This window comes from Rosa rugosa, chromosome 3 (genome assembly GCF_958449725.1).
Source record: "Rosa rugosa chromosome 3, drRosRugo1.1, whole genome shotgun sequence".
Lineage (NCBI taxonomy): Eukaryota > Viridiplantae > Streptophyta > Magnoliopsida > Rosales > Rosaceae > Rosa > Rosa rugosa.
In genome coordinates this window covers 50,996,717-51,013,048 of record NC_084822.1, presented here as the reverse complement: position 1 = coordinate 51,013,048, position 16,332 = coordinate 50,996,717, and the positions used below count along the sequence as shown (strand labels likewise).

Sequence of the window (16,332 nt, the reverse complement as noted above, 5' to 3'; positions counted from 1 at the left end):
TAAGCATCTTTCACAACTACAACAAATCCAGAAAACATCTAGAAGTACCTCAACCATTAAGGAGAAGTTTGAACCCGATTCATGAATAGTAACCCAGAATTTCAAATCTTTGATTCGACCTCCACACTGCAAATCGTGGCACAAGGCTAGGGGAAAAATGATCCTTGGCAAAAACCGCACCTTCGACGCTGGTTTGGTGGCCGGAGATGGCCGAAATCGCCGGAAATCGACGAAACCTCCGTTCGGCTACAGTAATCTTCGCGGCTCAATTCCAAGCTCCTCCGGCCGAGCCACCGCAAGACACCACGACAGGCGTGACAAGGAGGAGGAGGCGAGCTTGCCGGTGCCCGGATTTCTTCATGGGTCGGCCGGAGAAGGGAGAAATCGGAGGAAGAAGAAACCGGACCGAAGAGGAAGAAAGGGTCAGGGGAGAGGAGAGAGAAAAGCTGGTAGGTTTCCAAAAATGGAAACTTACCACAGTAACTTGGCTATTTATAGAAAATTACTATGAACAGTAACTTTACCTTTTCGCTTATAACTTTCGCATACGAACTCCGATTTTTACGTACCACATATGCACGCGATCGGTTTAACGTCCTCTACAACTTTCATGAAGAATATTTTCTCAAATTTTGACCCGAACAAAAAGTCAACTTTTAGGGCCCCCTAAAATGTCGAAACGGAGCCAAAAAGTAAATGTAAATGTCGTTTACCCATCGAAAGACTCGTAAACTGGTAAATTTAGGTTCGGGACGTTACAATCTCCCCTCCTTATAAAGCCTGTTTTTTTTTTTAGGATAAAGACTATCCTATGCAAAGGACACTAAAGAAATAATTCCATTCTTACATAGAATCCAAGGGAATTTTGTGGATCGATTCAACCAACTTGCGGACTGCTTAGATGTTTTATGGTGTTGGTTAATGTGCGGACACGCTGGTCACGTGTCGCGCTATCATCCACTCGTAATGTTGCTTATGATGAACTCCTAACCCACAACATATGGCTACGGGCTCACTACCCAGATCATCTCATTCAGTCAATTTGGCTTGATAATGCTAGAGAGTTTACATCGAAAATTTTCGATGACTATTGCATATATATCATTGGGTATTGATATCAAGTATCATATTCCCATGTACACACTCAATTGGTCTAGCGGAAAAGCCACCATTAAAAGACTACGATGGTAGCCCGGACTTTGGTAATGCGCACCAATATTTTCGCTTGGGTTATGCAATATCGCATCCAGCTATGCTAATTCGTCTACCACTCATAGCAGCCACTCAACTTTTATTTGCGTTACAGCTAGTGACTGGGTTCGAGTCTAATATCTCGTACTTATACATATTTGAGTGTGCGGTTTATGTGCCAATTGCACCGCCACAGCGCATCAACATGAGTCATTGCAACGAATGCATATATATATTTGTGTTGGACATAAGTCTCCAACCATAAGTCCGCTATGTAGAACCCTTGACGGGCGATCTCTTTTTTCGCTGGATTTGCGAATTGTCACTTTGATGAGACAGTCTTCCCGTCGTTAGGGGGAGATTAGAACGTCAATGTTCAACAGGAACGACAGGAATTGTCGTGGTCTGTCTCCACTATGTCTCATCTTGATCCCCTAAAAGTGACGAGATCACATATACATGTTGTAAACATGTCTGCAAGGATTGATGTCCCCACAAGAGGACATGGTGCCACCCAGAGGAGATGGGTACGGCATCACTACCATGGATGGTGGTATGGTGACGCCACAAAGGTGGCATAATGGCGTCATAGGCCATGGGTTCCGCTAGAGAGCGTAGGAGACCCATAGGTTCGATGGATTCTCGCCCTAGGAAGAGAGCGAGTTTGGCACAACTTGATTCATTGATCATTGATACTCAAAATCCGTCTCATGAGAATATTCTGGATTGTGGTTATGTCCAAGAGACATCGTTGGGGGACGCCTCAATGTTAGAACCAATTCTTGAGAATATAGAGATCTCTACAAATTACATTAGTGTACATGAAGACGTGGAATTATTGAGACCAATGACATCGAACCTTACTCCGTTGAAGAATGCCAACGTAGAGAAAATTGGCCTAAATGGAAATATGCGATCCAGGTTGAATTAGATTCACTAACGAAGTGGAAGGATTTCGGGCCTGAGATGCCAACACCTCCTAACATAAAACATGTTGACATTAATAGGTCTTCGTTAGGTAGCGCGATGAGAAAAAGAGATGATAATCTCGCCTTATGGCGCAAGGCTTCTCACAAAACGCCCTGGAATCGACTACGAGAAGACATATTCTCTCGTAATGGATGTCATTGCACTCCACTACCTTGTCAGTTTGGTAGTTTCCGAATAATTGAACATGCATCTTATGAATGTGGACATTACGTATCTCTATGGGGATCTAGATACGGAATATAATGAAGGGTCTTGTGTACTTCATTTACCCAAATCAAGTGGCTCTTGACCATGGAGCGCGTTTGCAATGAGGGTGAAACGCTCACTAAAGTGACTACTTGATTGGGAAGGGATATAATGAACTATGCTCCTGCGTTTTCATGACAAGTTCTGGATTTGCAATTGTCACGGTTTATGTTGATAAACATAATTGGAACCTTTGAGAGTTAAGGGAAACCGCTGAACACCTTAAATCCGAGTTTGAGATGAAGGACCTTGGGAGAACACAGTTTTATCTAGATTTAGTACTTGTATACCGTGTCAATAAATGCTTTGCATTTTGATAAAGTCAAAGATGCACTCCCATGGTCGTCTATAGTCTTGACCCTAAGAAGAATAAGTTTTGTCCCAGGGATGATGACGAAGACGTGTTAATTGGCAGAAGTGTCTTACCTAAGTGCAATAGGCGCATTATTGTACTTAACACAATACAAGACCGGACACCTCATTTGTTATGAACTTGTTGGCTAGATGTAGCCCTGCGCCAACGCAATGCCATTGGACTGGTATAAAGACAATATTTCGTTACTTAAAATGTACGATAGATATGGACTTGTTCTATCCCTGCAGAGAGAAAAGAATGACGAAAGAATGAGAACGGATCTCATTAGCCCAAGTGGCACCGTCCAAGACGCTGTGATCGGCAAAAACCGCCGACCACCCATCCTCCTCCCTTACATCAAAACGATGATGATGTTTTGATGGATTTTGCTGATGTAGGGTATCTCTCTGACCCTCACAAATTTCGTTCCCAGACCGGCTATGTCTTTACCATGGGAAGCATCACGATACCTTGGAGGTCTACAAAGCAGACCCTTGTTGCTACTTCCTCGAATCATGCAGAGATTATCGCTCTACATGAAGCCGTGCCAGAATGCATATGGCTAAGGTCTGTAATTAGACACATTCGAGGAACTTGTGGTTTGAAGTCTACCACATATGAACCTACATGCATTTATGAAGATAATGCAGCTTGTATTGAGCAAATGAAATTAGGTTTCATCAAGGGCGACAACACCAAGCATATATCGCCTAAGTTCTTTTACAATCAGCAACAACAAGCACTTCTAAATATTGAAGTGAATCAAATCCGATCTGAGGATAATGTAGCGGACTTATTTACTACGTCGTTACCTAAATCCACATTCGAGAAACATGTGAAGAGCATCGGATTGAGAAAGTTATCCGAACTCCCAATGTTGTAGCAATCAGGGGGAGATATTGACATCAGGGGGAGGTATGATGTCTACATGTTCGATCTCGAAGAGTGAAGGACGTATTGTGCTCTTTTTTTCCTTCGACCAGGGTTATTTTTGTCCCACAGGGTTTTTGTTACCTGGCAAGGTTTTTAGTGAGGCAACGATCAAAGCGTCATCACCAAATTTGAACAGCACAAGGGGGAGTGTTGAAGGAAGTCGACATCATGTGTGCCTCTTCAAACTAGGGTTTAGTCCTAGAGTTGTAATAGTTATGTTCGAATTCTATTATATTTCTTGTACTCTGTAAATTCCCTATATAAAGGGCTCATATTATCAATAATAAGACACAATTCTCTCTGCAATTCCATTTTTACTACAACAATACGCAACATTACAAAGGTTAATAGGACGAAAATGATTAACAATTTCAGGTTATCATTTTTAGGAATGAATGCAATATGAGTGTGGTTTAGTAAGAAAATGTCAATAGCATTAATGAAGAAATCATTAACCAAATGAATAAGAGATTGTTGAACTAAAGGCCAATTTTTTTGGTAAAAAATAGCATGTATGCCATCAGGCCCCAGGGCTTTAAGAGGACCAATAGAGCTCAAAGCATTAAAAATCTCATCCATTGTAACAAAAGCAAGAAGAGTATTATTATCAGTAGGAGTAACGCATGGGGTAATATATAACCTTTAGGGAAAAATTTGGTAAGTGGACCTGAACTATGGACCACTACGAATTTTGGTACATGAAATTTTAAAACTAAACTTTAGTACATCAAATTCCAAGCCCGACCCAGTATACGTACACGACGTCATTGACGTCGTTAATTTGTGTGACAAGTGTCATATTTTGAGGGGTAAAACGGTCTCTCTATCTCTCATCCCCTCCCTCACTTCACTTTGTCATTTTGCCTCTTAAATCCCAAGCCCCTCTGCTCATAACCACCACCACCACCGCCGCCGATTCCTCTGCCCCCAACCCCACCACCTGTCTCTACCACACCGACTTCGCCCTCTTCTTCCTGACCTGGTTTTTCTCCTTTCTCATCCTCCTATGTCTCCTCTCTCCTTCTCTCTCCTCCCTTCTTTCTCTATCCTTTCTTCAGAACTCGATCGCCAGGCCCTCACCCTCTCTATTAGGATCGATTCCCACCACAACAAACCCTAGTTCTCTTTCCCGAGACGAATCGAACCTAAAGCTCCTCCCTTTTTCTCCTTCTTTCCTTTATTTATTCCTCTGCAAATAGGGCTCGGTGTCCAAAATGAGGCCTCCGCCATCGACTGCGACCAAATTAGGGTTATAGTAGTCAATTGCAGCAGCTGCATTATCTACCATCAATTTTTCATTTCCAACAATGAAATCGCAGCAAAAATGATTAGGATTTGGAATTAATGCAGGAGATTTGGATCTAGGAATTATGGAATGGTGATGGTACAAGCAAACCCTGGAGAACTTGAAAGTGGCCAACGCCATCATCCCTGAAATTCAGTGAGCTTCTGGACTTGTGTGGGTGTACACACCCACTCCATTCTAAATTTTCAAGATAATTGGGAAGAAGAGGTTTGTCAGGGTGCCAAATATAAAGTTTTGCAGATAAAATTGTTCACGGCGTCGTGGTTTTTTGTTTTGGAGATGTGGTGGTCACGGACTCACAGCCATGGAGGAAGGGAAAGGGGCTGGGGCTGGGTCTGTGTAGAGAGAGAGAGAGAGAGAGAGGAAGGGAGGAGAGTGAGTGAGTCAGAGTGAGAGTGCTCGGATTGAGTGTATGAGAGTGAGAGATAGAGGTAACTGAAAGTACTTAATAACCCTCTGACAAATGAATATTGACATAAGGGTTAATGACGTTATTGACGTCGTGTACATATATTGGGTCGGACTTGCAATTTGATATACTAAAGTTTAGTTTTAAAACTTCATGTACAGAAATTCGTAGTGGGCCTAACTTCATGTACTATTTCTGAATTTTTCCCTAACCTTTAAAAAAGAAGACATAGCAGTAGCAGCAATAGGAGCATTTGAAGTAAAATGTTTAGCAAAAGTCTGAGTAAACACAGAGGCAATAGTCTCATGCTGATCACGCCAAAAGCCAACATCATCCTTAATCTTGAGAATACATTTTCGTTTTCTACGAATAAGGGTCTGAGTTTGAAATGTTCTTATCACCAAGATGAAGCTAATTAGAATAAGCACGTTAATTGGGCCCAAAATAACTCTTCAGCTTGATAAAGAGCATGCAAATTAGAAGCTAAAGTAGATTCTTGTTGTAGGAGTTGAGGAGTAAAATGATTGGATAATTGTTCCTGTATGGTCTAGAGTTGGTCATGCAATGAGTTACGAGAATTAAATAGATCACCAAAAACATTCGTGTTCCAATGTTTAGTCAAGGCTTGAAATTGATTAATAAATTCTGTAAATAAGTACCTTGTGAGATTTTTTCCAAACTTCCTTCCCAAGGAATTGACAGTGAGGATGCATGTTGAAGCCACATTGCTTCAAATTTAAAGCTTCTATGATGAGTAATAGGTTTGGTATTTGTACATACATGTACATTTGCAAGCATAATTAGCTATAATGGGCCACGCTCATTGTACCGCCAAAGGTACTAATTCCAACCAAAGGAATGACATACAGATACACCGCCAGGCGGGCTACAACCTCAGCGGCGGATCACCCCCAGATCACCGCCGACGTGCCGCCACGCGCCGCGCCAAGATAGCATCAGAAGCTCCTGAAGCTGGGAACTGAAGCACATCAGTCCCACATCGAAAACAAAGAGAAGATCAACCTCTTCCTCACCTATAAAAGGTTCTCTCCTCTCTCCTCATTAAATTACGCATTCAATACTTACCTACTGTTACTTTGTCAACATAAATACATTGACTAAGTTAGGCATCGGAGAGTTGAAGACCGCCCGGCGAGGTCTCCCTCTGACGCCCTTTGTATTTTACTTGACAGGTAGCGGAAGCTTTGAGAACTTCACAAGTATCGATCCGCCCACCGGATCAGCGTTAACAAAGGTTCAGCTACCGCCGAACTTTTAGACATTAACATTGGCGCCGTTTGTGGGAACCCTTGAACAAAAGGCCATCCCACCACAATCACCATGACTAACGGTAGCGGGGGAAACGCTGAAGAGCAGGCAGACCATCCCGCCATCCCCCAACCCTCCGACCCAGCGGTAGGCGTTAACCGCGCACTATTCACAACCCCGGCCAACCCCGGCGGTGAGGCAAATCCAAGCAGCAGCCGCCCACCGGCCCAGGATCTCACCACTATGTACGAGCTGGCACTGGCGGATCTTCATAAGGCAAACAGAGAGCGTGAAGAGGAACGCAAGGAGAAGGCTGAGGCCCAAAGACAGTTGGCTACGCTGATGTCACGCTTTGATGAACTGAAGAGGATGCTGGAGGCTACCGCCAATCCAGCACGAAGTGAACAGTCACGTAGCACCAGGCGTAGTCGACCCGGCACTGGCACATTGGTACCAGGGCCAGTCATACAAATGCAGGTACCGCTGGACCCACCTGAGTTATTGGGGATGGGACCACCGCCCATTCCCTACCTAATGTTAGAGCAGGAGGTGGAATCACTACCGCACACCAACCGCTCGGAAGCTAGGACGAGGACAGAGGGCAGTCCGCCTGCACCAAGGCGCAGGCAGGTCCGGCGGAATGACCAGGCCGGTTCCGCCAGCGGTACAACCGCCCAGATATTGGAAAGGATGCAGCAGCTGGAGCAGAGATTGATCCGGGTGGAGTCGGGTGCCCCAGCGCCAACTCAGAATCCGCTCTTCGCTTCCAGACCTGGGCCCTTCACCGCTGCAATTCTGCAAGCTGTCAGACCGGCGTATGCAAAAACCCCAAAGATGTCACATTACGGAGGCATGTCTGACCCCTTTGTCCATATGGACACCTTCAAGAAAGTCACCAACAACAAGGGATTTGACGACGCCACCCTGTGCCACTTGTTCAGCGAAACGTTGGATGGTGAGGCGATGAACTGGTTATTCGAGTGTCCGCCGGAGTCCGTCAGCTCATTCCATGCACTATCGCACGCCTTCCTCTCTTGGTTCATCTTATTGTCTGCCAGACATCACAACACAAGTCAGTTGTTCAGCGTCAAGCAGGGGGAGGACGAGTCACTGAAGGCATTTGTCACAAGATGGCGGGCGGTAGCGTCTCAGTGCCGCGACCTAGACAAAACAATGGCATCAACGGCCTTCAGGAAGGGACTTCTCAAGGGACCATTCCTCTATCACCTCAACTACAGTCATCCAAATGCGACGTATGACAACGTCATGAGTGAGGCAGTCATTCACGCCCAACCCATGGGGATAACCGCAACAAGCAGGCGGAGTCCTCGCAGCGGTATGCAGTATTCACGGTCCTCACGGCCTCGTATGAGGACATCTACAATCAGTGCAAGGGTCAGATCCCACCGCCACCCCCTCCAAAGTACCCAAAAACGGGCAAACCCAGAAACACCGGCAAGTGGTGCAAGTACCACGAGGACAGCGGCCATAATACCAACAGCTGCAATGCTCTCAAAACGGCCGTTGAGACCTTGTACCGTGACGGCAAGTTGGAGCAGTTCAAGGTGCGCCAACCACCGCCAGTAATTGCCAACGTTGAGACCTTGGGCCGCATCAACACCATCGATGGCGGTGCTCCAATCACCAGCATGTCTCACAGGGCAAGAAAGCGCTATGCACGCGCTAATCATCCAAAGGAGGTCTGCAACATCCGCTACGAAAGGTCCGCCAAGCTCCCAAAATCAGGTTGGGAACCTATTACCTTCTCAGAGGAGGAGGAGCGCGGGGTGCATCTACCGCATGACGACCCATTCTTGGTCGACGCCATTCTTGGCAAATTCTCGGTGGGGAGAATCTTGGTGGACAGCGGGTCCGCTGTCAACGTCATCTTCAGCGGATGCTACAACCACCTCAAGCGGAATAAGAAACTGCTCTAGGATCACGAGCCGCTGCTCAGCTTCTCCGGCGACGTCACATAACCGCTGGGGTCAGATTACATGCGACTGGTTATTGGTACTAGTCCATGCATGGCGGAGGTACATACAGAATTCATTATTGTCGATTGTTTCAGTTCGTACAACGCCATCATTGGACGACCAGCGCTTAACAAGCTTAAGTGCATTATCGCCGGATACATGCTTCTCATGAAGTTCCCCACACCCAACGGCACGGGCTGTGTGAGAGGAAGTCAACAGTTGGCTCGAGAGTGCTATTCAACGACTATAGCGCGGTCAACGCGCCGCCATGAAATTCTAACAGTGGGTAATCAGGCACCGCCACCAAACATCTTTGAGGATCCTAGGGATGAGGAGAAGAAGTATGTCAAGAAGGAACCGGTCAACCCGGAGACGTCGTTAAAAGTCATCTGCATCTTGGACGAGCACCCTAAGCGGACGGTACGCATAGGCGCCCAGCTAGACCCAGAGGTAGCGGCGGAGCTCACTCAGTTCCTACGTGATAACGCCGCCGTCTTTGCCTGGTCCTACACTGACATGCCAGGTATCTCTCCTGAAATTATAACTCACAAGCTGACCATCAAACCCTCCTTTTATCTCATCAAGCAGAAGCGGAGGGCCTTTGATGAGGAAAAGTACCGGGCAATCGGGGAGGAGGTCGCCAAACTCCAGGACATTGGATTCATCCGCCAAGTCATCTATCCCCAGTGGATCTCCAATTTGGTAATGGTCAAAAAGCCCAGCGGCAAGTGGCGGATGTGTGTCGACTTCAAAAATCTCAACAAGGCATGCCCAAAGGATAGCTTCCCGCTACCTCGTATCGATCAGCTAGTCGATGCAACCGCCGGACATGAGCTCCTCAGCATGATGGATGCTTTCTCCGGCTATAATCAGATCAAGATGCACCCCGGCGACCAGGAATGCACCACCTTCACCACCGATAAAGGCCTCTACTGCTACAATGTCATGCCTTTCGGTCTGAAGAACGCCGGTGCAACTTATCAGCGGTTGATGAACGCCATGTTCACTGAGCATCTGGGAAAAATCATCGAGGTCTACGTGGACGACATGCTAGTTAAGAGCATAAAGGCCAGCGGACATGTGGCAAACCTCAGGATCATAGTAACCATTCTCTTGGCCTATGGTATGCGCCTCAACCCAGAAAAATGTTTCTTTGGGGTCACCGCTAGCAAATTTCTGGGTTACATCGTCAGCGAGCGAGGCATTGAGGCTAACCCGGACAAGGTACAGGCCATCCTTAACCTGGCGGACCCCGAGTATAAGGTGGACGTCCAATGCCTCCAGGGCAAGTTAACCGCCCTTTCTCGATTCATCTCACGACTTACTGATAAGTGTACCCCATTCTTCAAACTCCTCAAAACAACTCACAAGATGGTCATCGACTGGAACCCAGAGTGTCAGGCGGCGTTCCAGGGCCTGAAGGAATACCTGGCAGCAGTCCCTCTCCTTTCTGTCCTTGTGCAAGGAGAGACACTGTTCATCTACCTAGCGGTCTCGGCATCGGCGGTAAGTTGCGCCATTGTCCGGCGGGAAGGCCAAGACGAGCTCCCAGTGTTCTACGCCGGCAGAGGCATGAACGGAGTAGAAACAAGGTATCCTCCCTTGGAGCAACTAGCCCTCGCACTTATCGTTGCCGCCAGACGCCTCCGCCAATACTTCCAGGCTCACACGATCCATGTGTTAACCCAATCAGCCGCTGAGGCAAGTGATGCAGAACCCTGAACACTCGGGGCGCCTCAGCAAATGGGCGATTGAGCTCAGCGAGTTCGACATAGACTACAAGCCAAGAACCGCCATGAAGGGCCAGGCAGTGGCGGACTTCATCGCTGAACTCACCGAGCGTCAGCCAGAACCTGATACCGAGACAGAGCCCGGAACAGAAATGGTAACCGCTGAGGAAGCAATTTCCCCACACTCGGATTGGAACCTGCATGTGGACGGCTCCGCTAGCACCAAGGCCAGCGGCGCCGGAGTCATCTTAACGGGACCCGGGGGACTGAACGCGGAGTACGCGTTGAAATTCAACTTCAAGGCTTCAAACAACATGGCGGAGTACGAGGCACTCATCGCCGGCCTGCTCCTCGCCATTGACTCAGGGGCTGACAGCGTCAACATATTCAGCGACTCTCAATTAGTCGTTAACCAGGTCAACGACAGCTTCCAAGCCAAGGACCAGCAGTTAGCGGCATATTTGGGGTACGTCAAAACTTTGCTAAAAAAGTTCAAATTTCACACCATCACACAAATCCCCAGGGAAAAGAACGCCAAGGCTGATTCACTGGCGAGACTGGCAACCGCCCAGCCACATCAGAGTCCAGCGGACACAAGAGTGGAATGCCTTGACAAGCCGAGCATCACAAAGACCCTGGCGGAGATCTTCAACATTGAAGTCAACCCCAGCTGGATGGACGAGATCATTGCATACAAGCGCAGCGGCACATTGCCAGAGGATAAGGTCCAGGCAAGACAGCTCAAGCGGAGGGCAACCCGCTATAACATTCAGAATGGTAAGCTTTACCGCCAAGGATTCACCCATCCCAACCTCCGCTGTCTAACCCCAGAGGAGGGAAAGATCGTCCTAGCGGAAATCCATGGCGGAGAATGTGGAAACCACTCGGGCGCCAGATCCTTGGCCAACCGCACAATGCGACAGGGCTACTTCTGGCCCACACTTGGTGATGACGCCCGGCGGATTTCGAGGTCTTGCCACAAATGCCAGCAGTTTGCAGATCTCCCACATGCACCGGCAGAACCGCTGTCAATCATCATCGGCCCATGGATTCACTCCACGTGGGGCCTTGACTTGATGGGAAAGTTCCAAACCGCCAAGGGCCAGTTCAAGTACATCATTGTTGCCATCGACTACAACAGCAAGTGGATAGAGGCAGAGCCACTAACGGCAATAACTACCGCCAAGGTAATTCGCTTCCTCTGGAAGAACATCTACTGCCGCTATGGTGTCCCACATACAATCATTACAGACAACGGCACACAGTTCAACAACAAGGAACTCATATCGTTCACCGCCAACCTTGGCACCAAGATGAGTTTTGCGTCTGTCGCTCACCCCCAAACCAACGGCCAAGTCGAAGCAGCAAACAAGATAATCAAGAAATTGCTAAAAAAGAAACTCGACGACGCCAAGGGTTTGTGGGAAGAGAAGCTTCCAGAAGTCCTATGGGCCATCCGGACAACTCCAACCTCTGCCACCGGCGAAACACCCTTTTGTATGATGTTCGGAACAGAGACCGTCCTACCTGTTGAAGTAACTCAGCCTACCGCTAGGGTCGAAGCCTACTGCCCAGAGACCAACAGCGACGGCGTCAACTTGGACAGGGACCTCCTAGAAGAAAAAAGACACAAGGCCCATTTGCACAACTTGCAAAACAAACAACGGGTATCGCGTTTCTACAACGCCAGAGTCAAGACCCGGAACCTCCAACTGGGGGACTGGGTAATGAAGGAAGTCATTCCACCGCCAACAAAACTCCGCCCAATCTGGGAAGGTCCATACAAAATTGTGGAAGTCGTTAGCCCAGGCACCTTCTACTTAATGGGCAAGGATGGCGTCACATCGACCCACCCTTGGAATACCGAACACCTTCGGTATTACTACAAATAGTCATGCCGCTACCCAGGAGCATCTTGACTTAGCTAAATTTTTGTTCAATATTTAGCTAAGGGAAGCTACCCAACGCGTACTACCCCACTTTTGTACACGTTGATCAGTCAGCTATCAATGAAACGAGGAATTATTCAAACCATTGTTTCCAAGTCCGGCACCGAGGGCAACTGGCAACGCCAGCAATCGTCAGCGGACCACGTCCGCTACGTGGTGCACTTGGACCAATCTTAATTCCTTTAATGTTTCATTGCTTGACAAAAGAAAACTCTAAGTCAGAATACTAGCGGTACAAACACATCATAACAAACACATTCAAAAAAAAAAATTCATTCCATTTCAAAATGTTTGGTACAAATTTTGTGCCTCAGCGGCTACAAAAGGACAAGAAGGAAAATATAGTGAAGGTTCGAGCATCAGGGATGGGCCTCGGCATCTTCTGCTTCAGCGTACGGCGGCGGGATTGCGCGGCTCGTTTGGTCAGACCCTCGGGCTGTGGGACTTGGTGTCTCTATCGTGCCGTCCGCCCGGGTGTGCGCCGCCAGGAAGCCAGCACGGGACACCTCTGACGGGGTAGGACGAGGAGTCTGCTGGGACCCTTCCGCCGGCCGTGCACCACTTTCTCCGCTACCTGAGCGGGCACCTTCCGCGGGGGCATGTGCGATGCCTTTCTCCGGTGGGGCACTCTTAGCCGGCGGCACGTCGGGCTGAGACGCTTTGGCAAAGTCGATGGCGCCCTTCCGCTTCAGCATGTCTATGTTTGCTAGGGCCCCTTCTTTCGCCGACTGGGTCAGCGCTTTCTTGTACTCCGCCGACTGTTTGAACGCCTCAACAGCGGCGGCCGCGGCAATATTCCCTTCAGCCCTCAGGCGGCCAGGCGGGTAACCTCACCCTCCAGCCGCTTCACCTCAGTTATTCTGGCGGCGGACTCCCGCTGCACAATAATGAGTTTTTTGTCCTTGGCGGCTATCCGCTCCTGCAGCAGGGCGATGTCCTGCTCCAACTTGGCGACGTGTTCGTTCCGGTCCAAGTCCCGCTCGATGGCCACTGTCAGCTTGCCTCGAGCGTCCGCAAAATCACACTTCACCTTCGACAGGCGCCGCTCTACCTCCGCCAGTTTCTCCTTCGCCTCCGCCAACTCCCTCTGGAGACCTTGGATTTCCTCCTTGAGCTCCCCCTCTACCAGGGGCTGCTTTGACGCCGCCACGAACATGTCGTGCAGTCCCGCCGATATTTGACCAAACGCCGAGCTGTAGGGCGATTGGTCAATTGCCGTGGGGCGCGAGATACCCGCTAGGCCGCCGAACCCTAGCCGTTCGCAGAGATGGAAGAGGAACTCCCGCTCACCATCTGTCATAAACGCCGCATACTCGGCAAATGAGTCCAGCTCACTGACGGCGGGCGCCTCTCCCTCCACCACGGCAGTTTTCGGCGGAGCTTGTCGGGCCTTCTTCTGTCGGCGGGCACCGATCGCCTCCACGTCCTCCCCCTCTTCCTCGCAGGAGAGTCAATCTGCCGACGCTTTCTCTCCAGCGCCCTTTGGTCCCCAGCGGCGGTCCTCGTCACCCTCACCGGCGGGTCCTCCCTTGGCGCAATGACAATCTCCGTCGGCTGCACCACCCTCTCCTTTTGGGGGCCACGCCTGTTGGCAGGCATCCGCTCCTTCTGCTGCCCAGCTGCAGCGCTTCCCCTCTTCCCGCCGGCCACTTGGGCCCCCGCCTGCACTACCGGCAGACCGTCCTCACCAAGATGGGAATGGTGCGGCATTGGCAGCACCACTGGAACCTCGGACTGGCTCAGCGCCAGTGTCTCGGGGTTCACCAACGTCTTCTGGGAATAGATGATCATATTAATGACATAGAGGCCTACTTATCAGATTTCAAGCACCCAAGAAGGGCAAAATGGACATTTCTAATTTATTCTAATCTAGTTTTTTTATTTTTCCCTACATTTTCTTTCTTTTCTTCTCTCTCTCTCTCTCTCTCTCTCTCTCATTTCAGATGAAAGCCTCCACCGCCGAGAAGCTCCAGCACACCATCCGCCACCCCAACCTCCTCTCCCAACTCTCCTCCACTCTATCAATGCCCTCACTCTCCAGTTCTCCAACCTCCACGCCATCTCCAAGTTCTTCCCCCACACCCTCCGCCTCTCCAAGAAGCTCCGTGACCTCGCCGTCGACCACGAAAAGATCGAGCAACAACCCTAATCAATAATCACAACTAGCCATTTAATTCATAATTCAAGATTCTTAGTACACCTTCAATTCACAAAACGAAGGGATACTCCCCTCATTCTGTTCCGTCACCACAAAGGGTGGTCCGACGGAGGCTGAACATACCCAAATTCCTCATTTCAGTCAACTAAATGATTTGAACCCGACCAGGCATCTTGTCACTCTCCAAAACGTCATATACAAGCCCAAAACCTCCTGAATAGCCGCCGAAAAAATCCCTAAAAACCGCCGTGCACAATGAGCTCCGTCAGCACCGAAAGAAACCAAAAACCAATTCATTCATAACTCAAGCAAAATCGAAAACCATGTATACTATCGTGTAGAGCGTGAAGAAGAGATCGATTTTCGTACCTTATGCATTGCCGATGATCGCAGGAGTTGTTGGAAAAGGCATCGAAACTTCGTAGCAAAACCCCGAAGCTTTAGATTTTGATTCTCTCTCCTCGATCAACGATCGGACAAACCCGTACCATAGAGACGTCGGGGTGGATGAGACGAAAGCCTTGGCGCGGGTGCGCCGGCCGGAGCTGGCCTCTCCGGCCCGTCGGCCTCCAGCTCCGAATTGGGCGAAAGTGAGAAATTAGGGCTTTAATCTGGTTTGGGGAGATAGAGAGAAGTTAGAGAAGCTTGTGCCTACGCCGCTGATAGAGAGAAGTGGTAGAAGGGGTTTCAGCGTCGTTAGCATGGTCGTCGATATATATATATATATATATATATATATATATATATATATATATATATATATAGAGAGAGAGAGAGAGAGAGAGAGAGAGAGAGAGAGAGAGAGAGAGAGAGAGAGAGAGAGAGAGAGAGAGAGAGAGAGAGAGAGAGAGAGAGAATTAAATAATAGGAAAAAAAATTAGAAATGTCAATTTTGCCCTCCGTGTGGGGTTTAAAGTCTGAAAAGTGAGCCCATATGTCGGCTCTAACTCAACACAGAACGTCATGTTTCGAGTCAAATTCAAATTTTAGACTCGAGTGATGCTATTTGAGAGATCAGGGACCGCCCAGATTAATTTTAAAAAAGAGGGATCAAACTGATTTTAACCCTAAAGTTCAGGGGAGTAAACTGAATTTAATTCTTTTTTTTTTTTTATTAGTATTACTTAATAATTTTAAAGCTTATTCTATCTTCTAATCACATGATTAACAAAAGAAAAAATTTTACTAATTAATGAGTCGGATGCGCTATGTATAGTCGCCCAACCAACATTTTTCCCAACAATTCAGCTCAGCCAACTCAAGTACAGTGACCTCAAATAACTACGTAGTGGTCCAATCAAAATATATGAGCAAGTGGTCGAAAATTATATAAATATCGAGATCAACTGAATTCAACCCACAAACTTCAAAAAAGTCTCTGTTCAAAGCTGAAACCTATAGATAAATAAAGCTGTATATATCTATTCCAGCTAAGCGAGAGATGTGTGGCCGGGACGGGAGGACATTACATTAGGATTTAGGAGGGGGTTTAACAATTCGATCAATTAAGGCTAATATTAGGGCTTTACGTACAGGCGTGGCTCATTAGGGCTTTACAGGCGTGGTCTCCATCTGCTACTTCCCAGACCCCTTTTCCATCCTGTACTCATCTCTTTATAGCTAGCTAGCTTCTGTCTTCTGACAGTAAATATTAGTTTACCAATTTGCATAATGATCGTTCAAGTTAGCTAACTAAGCCTCTTTCTTCATCTCGATCTTTTGAATCATATATATATATAATGACTTTTTACAAAATACATACTTTAATGAAAGGAGAATAGGTTAGACAAATGCACAAATTTTGGACTGCTCAGATAGTG

The 16,332-nt window shown here is 47.9% G+C and overlaps 1 long non-coding RNA gene across 1 annotated transcript; it reads right to left on the bottom strand.

Annotated features, from left to right (window-relative positions):
• Positions 1-14,268: 14,268 nt before the first annotated feature.
• LOC133735961 (uncharacterized) lies at positions 14,269-15,170 on the bottom strand. Its single transcript, XR_009859367.1, has 2 exons — positions 14,882-15,170; positions 14,269-14,748 (listed from the first exon to the last, which is right to left on the bottom strand). It is a non-coding gene; the product is annotated as an uncharacterized LOC133735961 (long non-coding RNA).
• Positions 15,171-16,332: the final 1,162 nt, after the last annotated feature.